The sequence below is a fragment of the Schistocerca americana genome, chromosome 4 (assembly GCF_021461395.2).
Source record: "Schistocerca americana isolate TAMUIC-IGC-003095 chromosome 4, iqSchAmer2.1, whole genome shotgun sequence".
Taxonomy (NCBI): Eukaryota; Metazoa; Arthropoda; class Insecta; order Orthoptera; family Acrididae; genus Schistocerca; species Schistocerca americana.
In genome coordinates, this window is record NC_060122.1 from 46,956,725 (window position 1) to 46,969,924 (window position 13,200).

A 13,200-nucleotide genomic window follows, 5' to 3' on the forward strand; every position below is an offset into this window, starting at 1 on the left:
TTAAAATAACATTAAACTAATGCAAGGTTTCCTATAACTAATTCTCGGTGCCCTCAGTTACACCCACATAATTTCTGTCTCACTGACCTCTGAACAGAATGATAACCGCAGAGCTCCCGATGATCACCTGTTATTTCAATACCATTATTGATATATCTTTCATCAGTTACGTCTGAAATCTGCATAATAACCGACAATTAGATGAATGTTATGTTTTATCGACTTCAGCTGAGCGTAGCCCTTCACGCAAAAAAAACCTAAATGTAAGTATACATTGGAACAATCGCTTTAATGACCAACTTTCCTGACAATACTGTAACATGGAGCAGAATGAGGCAATGATGCACAGTTAGTAAACAATAATTTTTAATTATGAAAGGAATAAATCCAAACAGGTTTATCACTGGTCATGAGAAATAAGAGTTGATGTGTCTCATCCATTTTCTTAAGCACATTTAATTTTGCTTGCTGTTCTTCACTGTTGAGTACACTACACTCGTCTTTGTGATATGTATTGTAGTGTCTTTCAATTGAAAACTTACACTAGCCGCTTATTATTCGGCGGCACAGCATACACTGAGAGTTTATACCAACGGCTACAAAAAAGAATTGCAGTTCCCAGTCATTTTTAAACGACTGAGAACATAGATCTCCTGTCATTTGATTTTTCACAGTATTTGCCATTTCTCAGTACTTCTCTGTTAAGGTTACGGTTAACAGGGGTAAACGAGACTGGGAATGTTGCGCTCTTGCTTGTACCACATAAACAGGGAAGTGGAGCCCCCTCCGTTCATTTAGGACACATGTCTAATAACAGATGTCACTGTCGCACATGTAAGCACATGTGCAGCACTTCTGCACGTCTGCACACTGTGCAGCGTTTGGCCGGCCCTGGTATAAAACGTGCATTATTTGACACAGCACATTACATAAGCACAGATTGGTCTCTTGTGAATAACGTTCTATTTATAACCGAATTCCCGGACGTTAAGCTGACAGGAGTAAATACAGGGTGTATAAGAGAACAAGAAAAAAAATTCCCGGATTTCTCGGTTAAAATTACACTCTCCCGGGTGTAAATACTTTTTCCTTGTTAAGTGGCAGGGTACTTTTCCTCGAAACTGTAAAATTTATCAATCCTTTGAATGGTTATGGTTTTATACATCAGCGTAGTACTTCTCGGCCCTTTAGAAAACCACATTCAGTAAAAAAAAAAAATTTGGAAACGTGTACACTGCATATTTTCGTATTACAAAAGTGTAAACTTAAATTCCTCGTGTCACTTTCCGAAGCCTTGAAATAAAGATTGCAATGCGCTTTTGTAGCCAGTCATAGCTCATGTCACGTGATCTTGCCAGCCGATGACGTCGAATATGGAGCATAGGACATGTGGCAGCAATACCACCGTTAAGTAGCGCGTGCACACAGATAGGAAACGTTAATGGTTTAAATTAATATACATATTGTTACTACAAGAAAAGCAGAGTTTTCACATATAATCTTGGTCTCTAAGAGTAATAAGCTGCAAGAGAAGCTAAGCTTTCACATATCATGTTGATCTTTTTTGTGCCCGTTACACTTAGACACATCCCACAAATGTGCCAGTAAAATTTTTAACAAAGACATGACTGATATTCTGAGCTCGAAAATTTTCAAAATGTTCGTACCAGACTTGATTTTTAAATGAGTCAAACGCTCTGTGATTTAAGGAATTCATCGTAAATTCTTGCACATAGTTCATCTTACATAAAAGAAAATTTACTTTGAAACTAACGCTTTTCAAATAACCATTCGCAATATTTTCCCGTGACCTGTTAGAAATAGGTTAGTCTCAGTAATTACCGGAGAGTGCCAGATAACAGGCGTTACCGCATTTGCGCAGCTACTAGGATTCTGGAAGCTCGCATTTTCGTAGGTGTGAGACATTAAAAGATCTTACATTGTCATAAAAGAAAGAAGACATCAGAGGATACGCAAAGAGCATCGGAATTTCGTGAACCACACTAAAACGCGTAATTCGGCTTGAAGTGCACATTCGTATGTCCAGATTCGAATGTAAATTTTCTTGGAGTACCAGTAATGTATTATTTCATATTTGGTTCTTCATTATAACATAATTCCATACGTGCTAGAAGGTGAAAACATGCACTTTTGAAATGCAGCAAACAGTTGAAACCAGCCAGTAGTGTGGAATTAAACAGTTCGTTTCAAATAAATCGACTGCCTGAGCGGAAAAGATTAATAAAAGCCAAATCTCCTTACCAAAACGACAAAAATAACTTCATTGTTCTGTAAGGCTACTGTAGCTTGACTGTCAGAAAGGTGGAAATAAAATAAAATCTGAAACTAATAACATATTTTAGCCTTCCGGACTCGTGGCAATGTATTTTAATTCACTTGATAGCTCCCAACCACAGAAATCCATTTTGTTTTCACTTGATGTGAGAGCAATAAACGAAGAGAAAACAGCAAAATCACTGAACGTAAACGTCGGTCACGTGAAGATTATCATATTTCCCACTATAACTGAGACTATGTGCATCAGAAAAAAAAATCGCAATCAATATAGGATGGGATATTTTGTGACCGGCGAGAACAAGAACTCTTCAGAATATTTGCATTCTTTATTGCCTATAGCTAATAACTCGATTTTTTGTGAGATAAAATTAAAAATAGGATACATGAAACCAGTAGAAGAGACAAGCAAGACAGTACACATTTCTTCAGTTCTTAAACGTAGCATTTTTCTCTCTAACTTTGTTTCCTTTCTGGGAAAGAATCTTACTTCATCAAAGATCGTCAAATGTTTTGCTACATGAAAAAAGAAATTATTTGTCTAATACTGAAAAAGCCGTTCATACAAACAGTACCCAAGACTTGCGTCATTTCTCAATATGATTACGTGTTTTTGTCACTGTCTGCTAGATAAAACAAAATAGGCCTGTCTAATATTGTAGCTATTGTAACAAACACCAAATAAACGAGACAGTTTTGGCACAAATGGTCATTTTTATAACACGAGAAAATATAATTCGCGAAGTACCAATATCAAATGCTTATCAAGCTTACTACAAGCAAAAAGCTTTATGTTCGGAAGTAGTTTCACATTTCATTCATACGCTCCAGCTTCCCAAGCATGAGATCGAAAGTAGTTGTACGAAACATTTATATAAAATTGGAATCGTCGCTGCTCGGGAGTAGCCGAGCGGTCTGTGGGCGCTGCAGTCATGCGGCTGGTCACGGCGGAGGTTAGAAACCTCCCTCAAGTGTGTGTGTGTGTGTGTGTGTGTGTGTGTGTGTGTGTGTGTGTGTGTGTGTGTGTTTTAACGTATTCTCCGGTTAACTTCACTAACCCTGCCACAATCAACGGTTTAGTTATCCCGCGTTTATTCTCCGGTTAGGCATTATTACGTGTTCATATATAGATGAGCGAGGTTTCTACGGCTGCCGCCCCCTCTCGTATCCCAATCTCCATCGTTCACGGTGTATCCAGTCTCCTTCATTAAGACCTCTCGCACCCATTGCTTCGTTGACGTCGTCTTTCCTACATCTCGCAGGTCTACCGCGCCTTCTTCTTTGATGTGGAGTCCATTACCATACCCATTTTGGCCGTCTTGTGTCTGGAATACGCTGTAAGTGACCATACCACAGTAGGCGCTTCCTTTCTATGTAGTCTAGGATTGTGCTTTTGACATTCATAACCTCTCTGATCGTATCATTTCTAATATGATCAAGTCTGGAGTATCCACAACTTCGTCTCCAGAAATCCATCTCGACAGCCAGCAGGCGATCTATCTGCCTCAGGGTTAGTTCCCACAACTCTGCACCATGTGTTGTGATACTTTTAATAATTGTGCAAGCGTACAATGATCTCTTCTCCTCGAAAGGTAAGAAGCTGATTACTCTAGTCAACAATACGCAGTTCTAGGTAATCCAATGTTTTTAACTGTTACTCGGAGATATATAGTTTGTGGGGGCTTGAACTATTTTGTACCCAGTACCGACTGTAGGGATGAATCAACGTATCGTTGAGGTATGAGTTCGTGGCAATATTGCACTCAACGTGGATTGTGCTGACTGGTAATATATCTACAGCTTGATCCGATGCATAAAATTTACTGGCGTCCCACACCAAAACACGATCATTTGCAAAACCTAGCAGTGGACCTATTGAATCTCGGTCTAAAGTCGATCGTAGCACACTCTGCCCGTATTTGATTTAAGGATATTAATGTTTGCCCGCAGTCAATACCTTTTCCTTACTGTTTTAAGACTTCGTTTAAATCATCAATATCGTAAGCACCAAGTTGTATTTGTAGAATATCCTTCCAACCGTCAATTTCCAGATGCTCTTGGTGATATTTGGAATGCTGTTATACGCCTCCAGACGAATCAGGGCAATACTCCAGTCCCCTGCACTTAAATCGCCGGAAAGTAATTTGCACGTAATGCTGATACTCGCTCTTTTAAAGTCAGTGTGTATGACATTGCATCTAAACCTCAAATGATGGGCGTGCGTTCAGTTATGGCTCTTTCATATGTGTGGATGTTCGCACACCGGCTCTGACAAGGAGAGGAGAAAGCGCGCATTCGACTTCTCACCGTTCGGTCTAAATATAGCGCGCATTCCAGAAGTTCGCTGATGCAGGTGAAGGCTAATTTGCCATGGCTGTGATGAGGAACATAATGCGGAGATGACCGCACAGGTATGTGTTAGTCCTGACATCGCCGTAAATTGTAGAAAACACGACTTTTGCTGGTGAAGTAACGTTGTGAATCTTCAGGCGGTTGTAAATCCCCAAATGAATCGAAATATTGTACTGTATTTACACTTTTCTTAACATACGCCTCCCAATGGATCCCTGGACCCCCAGCAACATCTATATTTACAATTCCGCACTCATTAGTCCGCCACATAGTCTTCGGTAATGTATCCCGCATAAAGAGGCAACGGAATCCAGGAATGTGAAGTTCCTCTTTAACAATATTAATGATACCTTTATTCGTGAGCGCTCGATCAGGTAGGATAACTAACGAACTTTTTTTATTTATGAAGATACCTAGTCCTTTTCTGTATGGTTTCAAGTAGAGACCCTTTCCGATAGCTGCTGCTTTCGTGGCCAGATTATGTCTTCTGGCTTCCTCTAGATGCGCCTGTGCATTCTGTGCGTTTTTGACGTTTTGGCTACAGCTGCAGCTCCACCTGTAAGTGAACCTACCGCCACCAGAGCTGCAAAGGTCTGGAACGAGGAACGGAATAATTCCACCTGATGTGTTTGGTAGTGGTAGGACTCTAGGTGGTTTAATTGCAGTCGTCTTCTTCGCTTTCCCCTTCGCCCCCCCCCCCCCCTTCAACACACGTTTAGCTGCACACATCGAAGTGAGAATACAGTTTTTCAAAGTGCCTGGTTCGTTCTTCTTCGCCCCAAAAGCTGTTCGCGCTGCGTTCATATTTCGTTTGCAACTCATCACCTGCATGTCGAACTTAATTTTTATCAACTACGAATGCATCAACGCGCTGACCTATTCAGAGAGCTTTTCTTCGCCTTATTTGCTTAGCTCTATCGGCTAATATTAGGTCGGCAACGTGGCGTGCTGGGAGATTTTTATTTGCAGCGAATGCGAGGTCGTGTTCAAGGCAGACTTCGTCTAGTAGGTTAATACCGCTACCACCGCGTGCCAGGTGTTTCTGAAGCTTTGTCTCAGGCCCACAGAAGTTGTACCCCGGAATGTGCAATTCAAAAGGAAATTTTTCAAAAGTACCACCTCCACCTCTTATGGTGTGCTGCCTATCATGTATGGTACACTACCGAGGAGACAGAGGTCTACGCTCCCTGTTATACACTAACTCGTCAGCGTCAATCGAACTGTTTTCTGATGATGGAAATACTAACCATTTAACTAGCGCTCTATTCCCGCGACGTCTTATCACGCGTTCGATGAGAAATACATCTGCTTCAGAACTCTTCTGCAATTCTTCTGTGTAAAAGCATCCAGCCATTTCTTCACCCTTGCCATCCTTTAAGATATATGTCCTAGGGTTCGTTCTGTGCACTTTGGATACTGTGAATATCTCCGCTCACCAGTTTGGTAAGTACGATTTCTCGAACGCTGTCTTGTATTTTGAAATATGTACTAAGTCGCCTACATTGAACCTCTTTTTGCGCGGGTCCAGCATTTAATGTGGAAATATACTTTGTCCATGAGTGAATTATAGCTAACATCGGTCGGTCTAATTTTTATTGTACTATGTTTGGTTCTATTATACCGCGCAATTATTTGTGGGATGATATCAAGCAACTTGTAAGAACCGCGAAGATTAAAAGGTATTCACATTTGAGCTTTGACCATTCTGTTCAAACTGCCCACGAAGCTAGCTTTCAGGTGGGTAAACGTCGAGTAGTCGTGTATCCTGTACCGCTCCATCACAGTCTTGAAATGTTCATTGTAAAACTCACCACCATGATCAGTTTCAAGATTGTCTGGGCATCGATTCGATCCTGTCTGCAGCAAACGCTCAAACACTACAGCAACATCTCTACCGGTTTTAGTTTTGACAGGTAATGCCCATGCGAATTTAGAGTATGTATCAACAACCATTAAAATGTATTTGAATCCATTATTCTCAAGTGAATATTGACTTATGTCTACAAGATTGGCCTGCCACAAGTCATCCAGCCGCTTAATCATAACATGCCTCAGAGGATATGTTTCGTGTGGTGGCTTGTGCAATTCTCGAACTACCGTCTCCATACTTATTAAATAATACCTCTCTCTCAAAGCTCAGAGATTATCGAAAAAACCTCATTCGAATGAGCTGTGCTGCATGCAGCAGCCGAAGCCATCAACAGTCGAAGTCTATTAGTTCATCCGGCTCATCGTAATATATATACTGCGGGAGTTGATTGCTCACGCCTTTATGCTGAAAGTCTACACCCTCACCAATGCTTTTAGGATGCTCATTCAGTAAAGGTTGTATAATGGCTCTGTATTTAGAGTTTTGCAGGTTTCTCAGTGTTCTGTCAGGAATTTTATACAGCTCAGTCAATTGCAGTATTTCACCATACACTTTGCGATTATTGGTAGAGTATTTTAAGTTTTTTGAGGGGCTTAGGAAGATAAGATTCATTAAGCCAGGTGTTCTTTTAAACTCTGTATCCCCGATGCGTGTCGTGCTATCATATAAACTTACAGTTTGAGCCTAGCATCTACGGTCTCTCCCCACTGACAACAAATGTTCTATCTTACCCGCTCAATACTGGTTGGTGAATTCTGCGATTGAATCATTATCACGCGAAGCCATCTTACTGATAGATTCGGTAACATGTTTAAAGGTTTCTCTTAATGTTTGCTCGCAACCCATATGCCCCATCCTCAGCTAACGTAATTTCTCTGGAACTGCTTTGCGTGGCTGAATGACTTTATGCTTTGTCGACATCTCGGAGCATACTAATCAGAGCTGTGCATATCACGTGGTTTTATATATGCTTTGTCATTCTTCTTGTTCCCTACACCTCCACCTTCAATAACAACCACCTCAGCTTCCATCTTCTCTCCAATTGCGCTAAATCTATTCTCTAGCCAATTTTGGTTAAGTGCAAGAAGTTTGAGTGTCCTTTAATTCCCTTGCAAGCTTACCGAGTCTTGCCTCAAGATTCTTAAATTTCATATCGGTATACACGTGAGCATTATATGCACACCTAACCTCTCAGATCGAGCATCCGCCAAGCTTGCGAATTTGTCCATGGTGTAGTGTCTACTGACGCACTCAGCTATTTTGTACATTTATATATGGACAAACTGCTGGAAGTTCCGGTTATAACTACCATCATTCAGTTTCCGCCTTTTATCAACAACGAGAAAACCGGATTGTGAGTGATTCCAACAATCAGCACATATCTTTACAAATTCATTGTATGACATGTCAGTCCCTACATGAGCCTGGTAAATGTATGTTAAATTGCGATTGTCTTATTTGAAGGCTATAATGAAGTTGACATTATCCCTCACCAACTGTTCTGAGATTCTGGAATACGTCTGAGATAAAATACGTCAACACCCATATGACGACCAAAGCAGAAATATCTACGAATTTGAGCCTGCTTTTCGACAGCCAGATAGTCAAATATGAAGACAGTGTTAGGCTTCACCTTTTCAGGTGGGGAGGTGGGATGTCATCGCTTTCACTGAATGCTCTTACATTACACCATCTACCCCCCCCCCCCCCAATAGTGGGTCCAGGGGATTAGAATAGGCCCGAGGTATTCCTGATTCCTGCCTGTCGAAAGAGGCGACTAGAAAGAGTCCCTCCCCCTCAAGGGGTAGTTAGCGCCTGCGTCCGGAGACGGACGGTTCCACGACCTATATTTGCGGTCATTTTGGTTTTTCGCTTCATCTCGTTTCTTCCTTCCTTCGGTTGGTTCCTTTCTTTGTTCTTCTCCATCTCACTGTCTTCCTTACCCTTTACCTTGCCTTCCTCTCCTTGCCTTCCTCTCCTTGCCTTCCTCTCCTTGCCTTCCTCTCCTTGCCTTCCTCTCCTTGCCTTCCTCTCCTTGCCTTCCTCTCCTTGCCTTCCTCTCCTTGCCTTCCTCTCCTTGCCTTCCTCTCCTTGCCTTCCTCTCCTTGCCTTCCTCTCCTTGCCTTCCTCTCCTTGCCTTCCTCTCCTTGCCTTCCTCTCCTTGCCTTCCTCTCCTTGCCTTCCTCTCCTTGCCTTCCTCTCCTTGCCTTCCTCTCCTTGCCTTCCTCTCCTTGCCTTCCTCTCCTTGCCTTCCTCTCCTTGCCTTCCTCTCCTTGCCTTCCTCTCCTTGCCTTCCTCTCCTTGCCTTCCTCTCCTTGCCTTCCTCTCCTTGCCTTCCTCTCCTTGCCTTCCTCTCCTTGCCTTCCTCTCCTTGCCTTCCTCTCCTTGCCTTCCTCTCCTTGCCTTCCTCTCCTTGCCTTCCTCTCCTTGCCTTCCTCTCCTTGCCTTCCTCTCCTTGCCTTCCTCTCCTTGCCTTCCTCTCCTTGCCTTCCTCTCCTTGCCTTCCTCTCCTTGCCTTCCTCTCCTTGCCTTCCTCTCCTTGCCTTCCTCTCCTTGCCTTCCTCTCCTTGCCTTCCTCTCCTTGCCTTCCCCTCCTTGCCTTCCCCTCCTTGCCTTCCCCTCCTTGCCTTCCCCTCCTTGCCTTCCCCTCCTTGCCTTCCCCTCCTTGCCTTCCCCTCCTTGCCTTCCCCTCCTTGCCTTCCCCTCCTTGCCTTCCCCTCCTTGCCTTCCCCTCCTTGCCTTCCCCTCCTTGCCTTCCCCTCCTTGCCTTCCCCTCCTTGCCTTCCCCTCCTTGCCTTCCCCTCCTTGCCTTCCCCTCCTTGCCTTCCCCTCCTTGCCTTCCCCTCCTTGCCTTCCCCTCCTTGCCTTCCCCTCCTTGCCTTCCCCTCCTTGCCTTCCCCTCCTTGCCTTCCCCTCCTTGCCTTCCCCTCCTTGCCTTCTCTGGTCTCCGCCTCGGCGTTTGAGACAGTCTGTCCTCTCTCTCTTCTTTTTCCTCTTCTTCCTTCTTCCCTGTGCGCGCCTGAAGGCCGACCCACGCGTTCTCACGCGTAGCCGGTGACAGGGGAACGCGTAATTCCCTGCCCTGGGTAGACAAGTAAGGCACGCACGTACCCCCTGGTAAAGGCCAGGCCCAGGGAGGGGTGATTGCCTGAGCTGATACCTGAGGTGTAAACATTCACCTAAGGCGGGCGCCATCGGAGATGCTGGCAATCATGGGGGATTCCTCCACAATGGATTTCACTTCTTCTTCTCTTTCGCCTTCTGCCCATAAACGGAAACTTGACCAGCCACCAGTAACAAAAGTACTACCGCCTGCCCCACAGTTCCTCGTAGTTTCTCGATCTGAGGACGACAAGAATTTTTCCTCTGTCAACACTTCCCTTATCCAGAAGGGCGTAGATGCCATAGCTGGATCTGTCAAGTCGTGTACCAGGTTGCGTAATGGTACCTTGTTACTAGAAACTGAGCGCGCCTTTCCGGCACAAAAAATTGCTTTGGGCCACACTCCTGTACATGTTCCCTGTCCATGTGGAGGCTTACCGCACTTTGAATTCGTCTCGTGGTGTGGTATATACTCGATCACTCGACGGATTTACTGACGAGGAGACTGTCTTTCCTCGCTGAGCAGGGCGTGACAGCTGTCCATAGGGTCATGAAAAGGGTCAACAATGACCTTGTACCAACCCGGACACTTTCCTTGACCTTTGATAGTGTTCAGCTGCTGTCGCGTATCAAAGCGGGCTACGAGGTTATTTCTGTTGGCCCCTATGTCCCGACACCTACGCGCTGCTACCAGTGTCAGCATTTTAATCACACTCGCCAGTCTTGTTCCAATGCGGCTAAATGTGTCACTTGTGGCAGGGATGCCCATGAGGGTGACTGTCCACCTCCGTCTCCTCATTGTGTGAACTGTCAGGGTGACCATGCAGCGTCCTCCCGCGACTGTTCCATCTACAAGGAAGAACGCTGTATCCAAGAAATTCGGGTCAAAGAGAAAGTGTCCACCTCGGCTGCTCGCAAGCTATTTGCTAGTAGGAAGCCCACGCTGCCCCAGCGGGAAATACAGTACTGCCCTCGCCTCTCCACTGACTACCAGGGAGGCGGCGATGCAGACATGAGATCTGACCTTCAGCACCACGGTCGTCCGTTCGGCCAGTGCTAAGATCGCTCGGTCGACGTCTCCTCTTCCTCCCGTCACCCCTCAGACACAAGCACCTTCATCAGCTTCTGCCAAGACGAAGACCCAGAAGTCAGATGCACGGGCCTTCAAGAAGGAACCGTCCCGTGCAGACTTCCTATGTACCTTGAACTCCCAGCCGTCGACCAGTACTTCCACTAAACGATCTTCCAAGAAGGCTCATAGGAAGCACAGTTCTCCTTCTCCGCCACGGCACATTTCTTCTCGTGCGCCACCCAGCGTTTGCCGCCCCAGGACGTCATCCATTTCGCCTGGCCGCACCACTGGTAGCCGAATATCTGGCCGTTCACCTGCAGAGGAAGCTCCCCCTCCATCGGCCATCTTCTTAAGATGGCCGATGAACCTATAGAACTAATGGACGATGACTGTCCGCCTACTGATAGCGGCGGCAGTGCTCGCTCGAAGCCAGGCCCTCAGCGGCCTTCAAGGTGACCCTTTCTTTCATCTTCCTTTTCTTCTCACGAATGCACTTATTCACTGGAATATTCGCAGCATTCGCTCCACCCGAGACGACTTGAAGATGCAGCTCCCGCTTACACCGTCCGCTCGTCGTAGCCCTCCAGGAAACGAAGCTATGCCCATGCGATAAAATTGCCTTGGCACACTACACCATTGTCCGTTTTGACCTACCCCCTGTGGTAGGTATTCCGGCTCATGGAGGGGTTATGTTGCTGGTCTGGGATGATATTTACTACGATCCCATCACATTGCACACCGGCCTGCAGGCAGTTGCCGTCCGAATCACTCTCCCCACTTTTACATTTTCCATTTCTACTGTTTACACTCCATCGTCGTCTGCCGCTACCAGGGCAGACATGATGCAAATTATTGCTCAGCTACCTGCACCATTTTTGTTAACTGGAGACTTCACTGCCCACCAACCCCTTTGGGGCTCTCCAGCATCCTGCCCAAGGGGCTCCCTGTTAGCAGACCTTTTCAACCAGCTCAATCTTGTCTGCCTCAATACTGGCGCCTCTGCTTTTCTTTCGGACATATCTCACATCTATTCCCATTTAGTCCTCTCTATATGCACTACCCAACTTGCACGCCAGTTTGAGTGGTATGCACTTTCTGATACATATTCGAGCGACCACTTCCCGTGTGTTACCCATCTCCTGCATCATACCCCCCTCTCTGTGCTCAACTAGTTGGAACATCTCCAAAGCAGACTGGGGGCTCTTCTCTTCCAGGGCGACCTTTCAGGATCAGACCTTCACAGGCTACAATAGTCAGGTCGCACACCTCACAGAAGTCATTCTCTCTGCTGCTGAATATTCCATCCCTCACACTACTTCTTCTCCACGTCACGTACCGGTCCCCTGGTGGACCGCAGCATGTAGAGATGCTTTACGTGCTCGTCGACGTGCTTTGTGCACCTTTAAACGCCACCCTACAGTGGCGAATTGTATCAATTATAAACGATTACATGCGCAGTGCCGTCATATTATTAAAGAAAGCAAGAAAGCCAGCTGAGCTGCTTTCACAAGCACCTTCAACAGTTTTACGCCTTCTTCTGTTGTCTGGGGTAGCCTGCGCCGGCTATCTGGCACTAATGTCCGCTCACCAGTTTCTGGCTTGACGGTCGCGAATGACGTCCTTGCGGCCCCTGAGGATGTCTCCAATGCCTTCGGCCGCTTTTTCGCAGAGGTTTCGAGCTCCTCTCATTACCACCCTGCCTTCCTCCCCCGAAAACAGGCAGAGGAGGCTGGGCCACCTAACTTCCGCTCCTCGAATCATGAAAGTTATAATGCCCCTTCCACCATGCGGGAACTCGGAAATGCACTTGCCCAGTCACGGTCCTCCGCTCCAGGGCCTGATTCTATTCATATTCAGATGCTGAAGAACCTTTCTCCTGCGGGTAAGGGTTTCCTTCTTCGTACTTACAATCGCATCTGGATTGAGGGACATGTTCCCGCATGCTGGCGCGAGTCTATTGTTGTACCGATTCCTAAGCCGGGGAAGGACAAGCACTTGCCTTCCAGTTATCGACAGATCTCGCTTACCAGCTGTCTCTGTAAGGTGATGGAGCGAATGGTTAACTCTCGTTTGTTTTGGCTGCTTGAATTTCGACGCCTACTTACCAATGTACAATGTGGATTTCGTAGGCGCCGGTCTGCTGTTGACCATCTGGTTACCTTGTCGACCTTCATTATGAATAACTTCTTGCGGAAGCGCCCAACCGCGGCTGTGTTCTTTGATTTGGAGAAGGCTTACACCTGTTGGAGGGCGGGTATTCTCTGCACCATGCATACATGGGGCCTTTGCGGTCGCCTCCCACTTTTTATTTGTTCCTTTTTAATGGATCGACAGTTCAGGGTTCGTGTGGGTTTCTGTCCTGTCAGACACCTTTCGCCAGGAGAATGGGATGCCACAGGGCTCAGTTTTGAGCGTCGCTCTGTTCGCCATAGCGATCAATCCAATAATGGATGGCCTCCCAGCTGATGTATCAGGCTCCCTTTTCGTGGACGATTTTACCATCTATTGC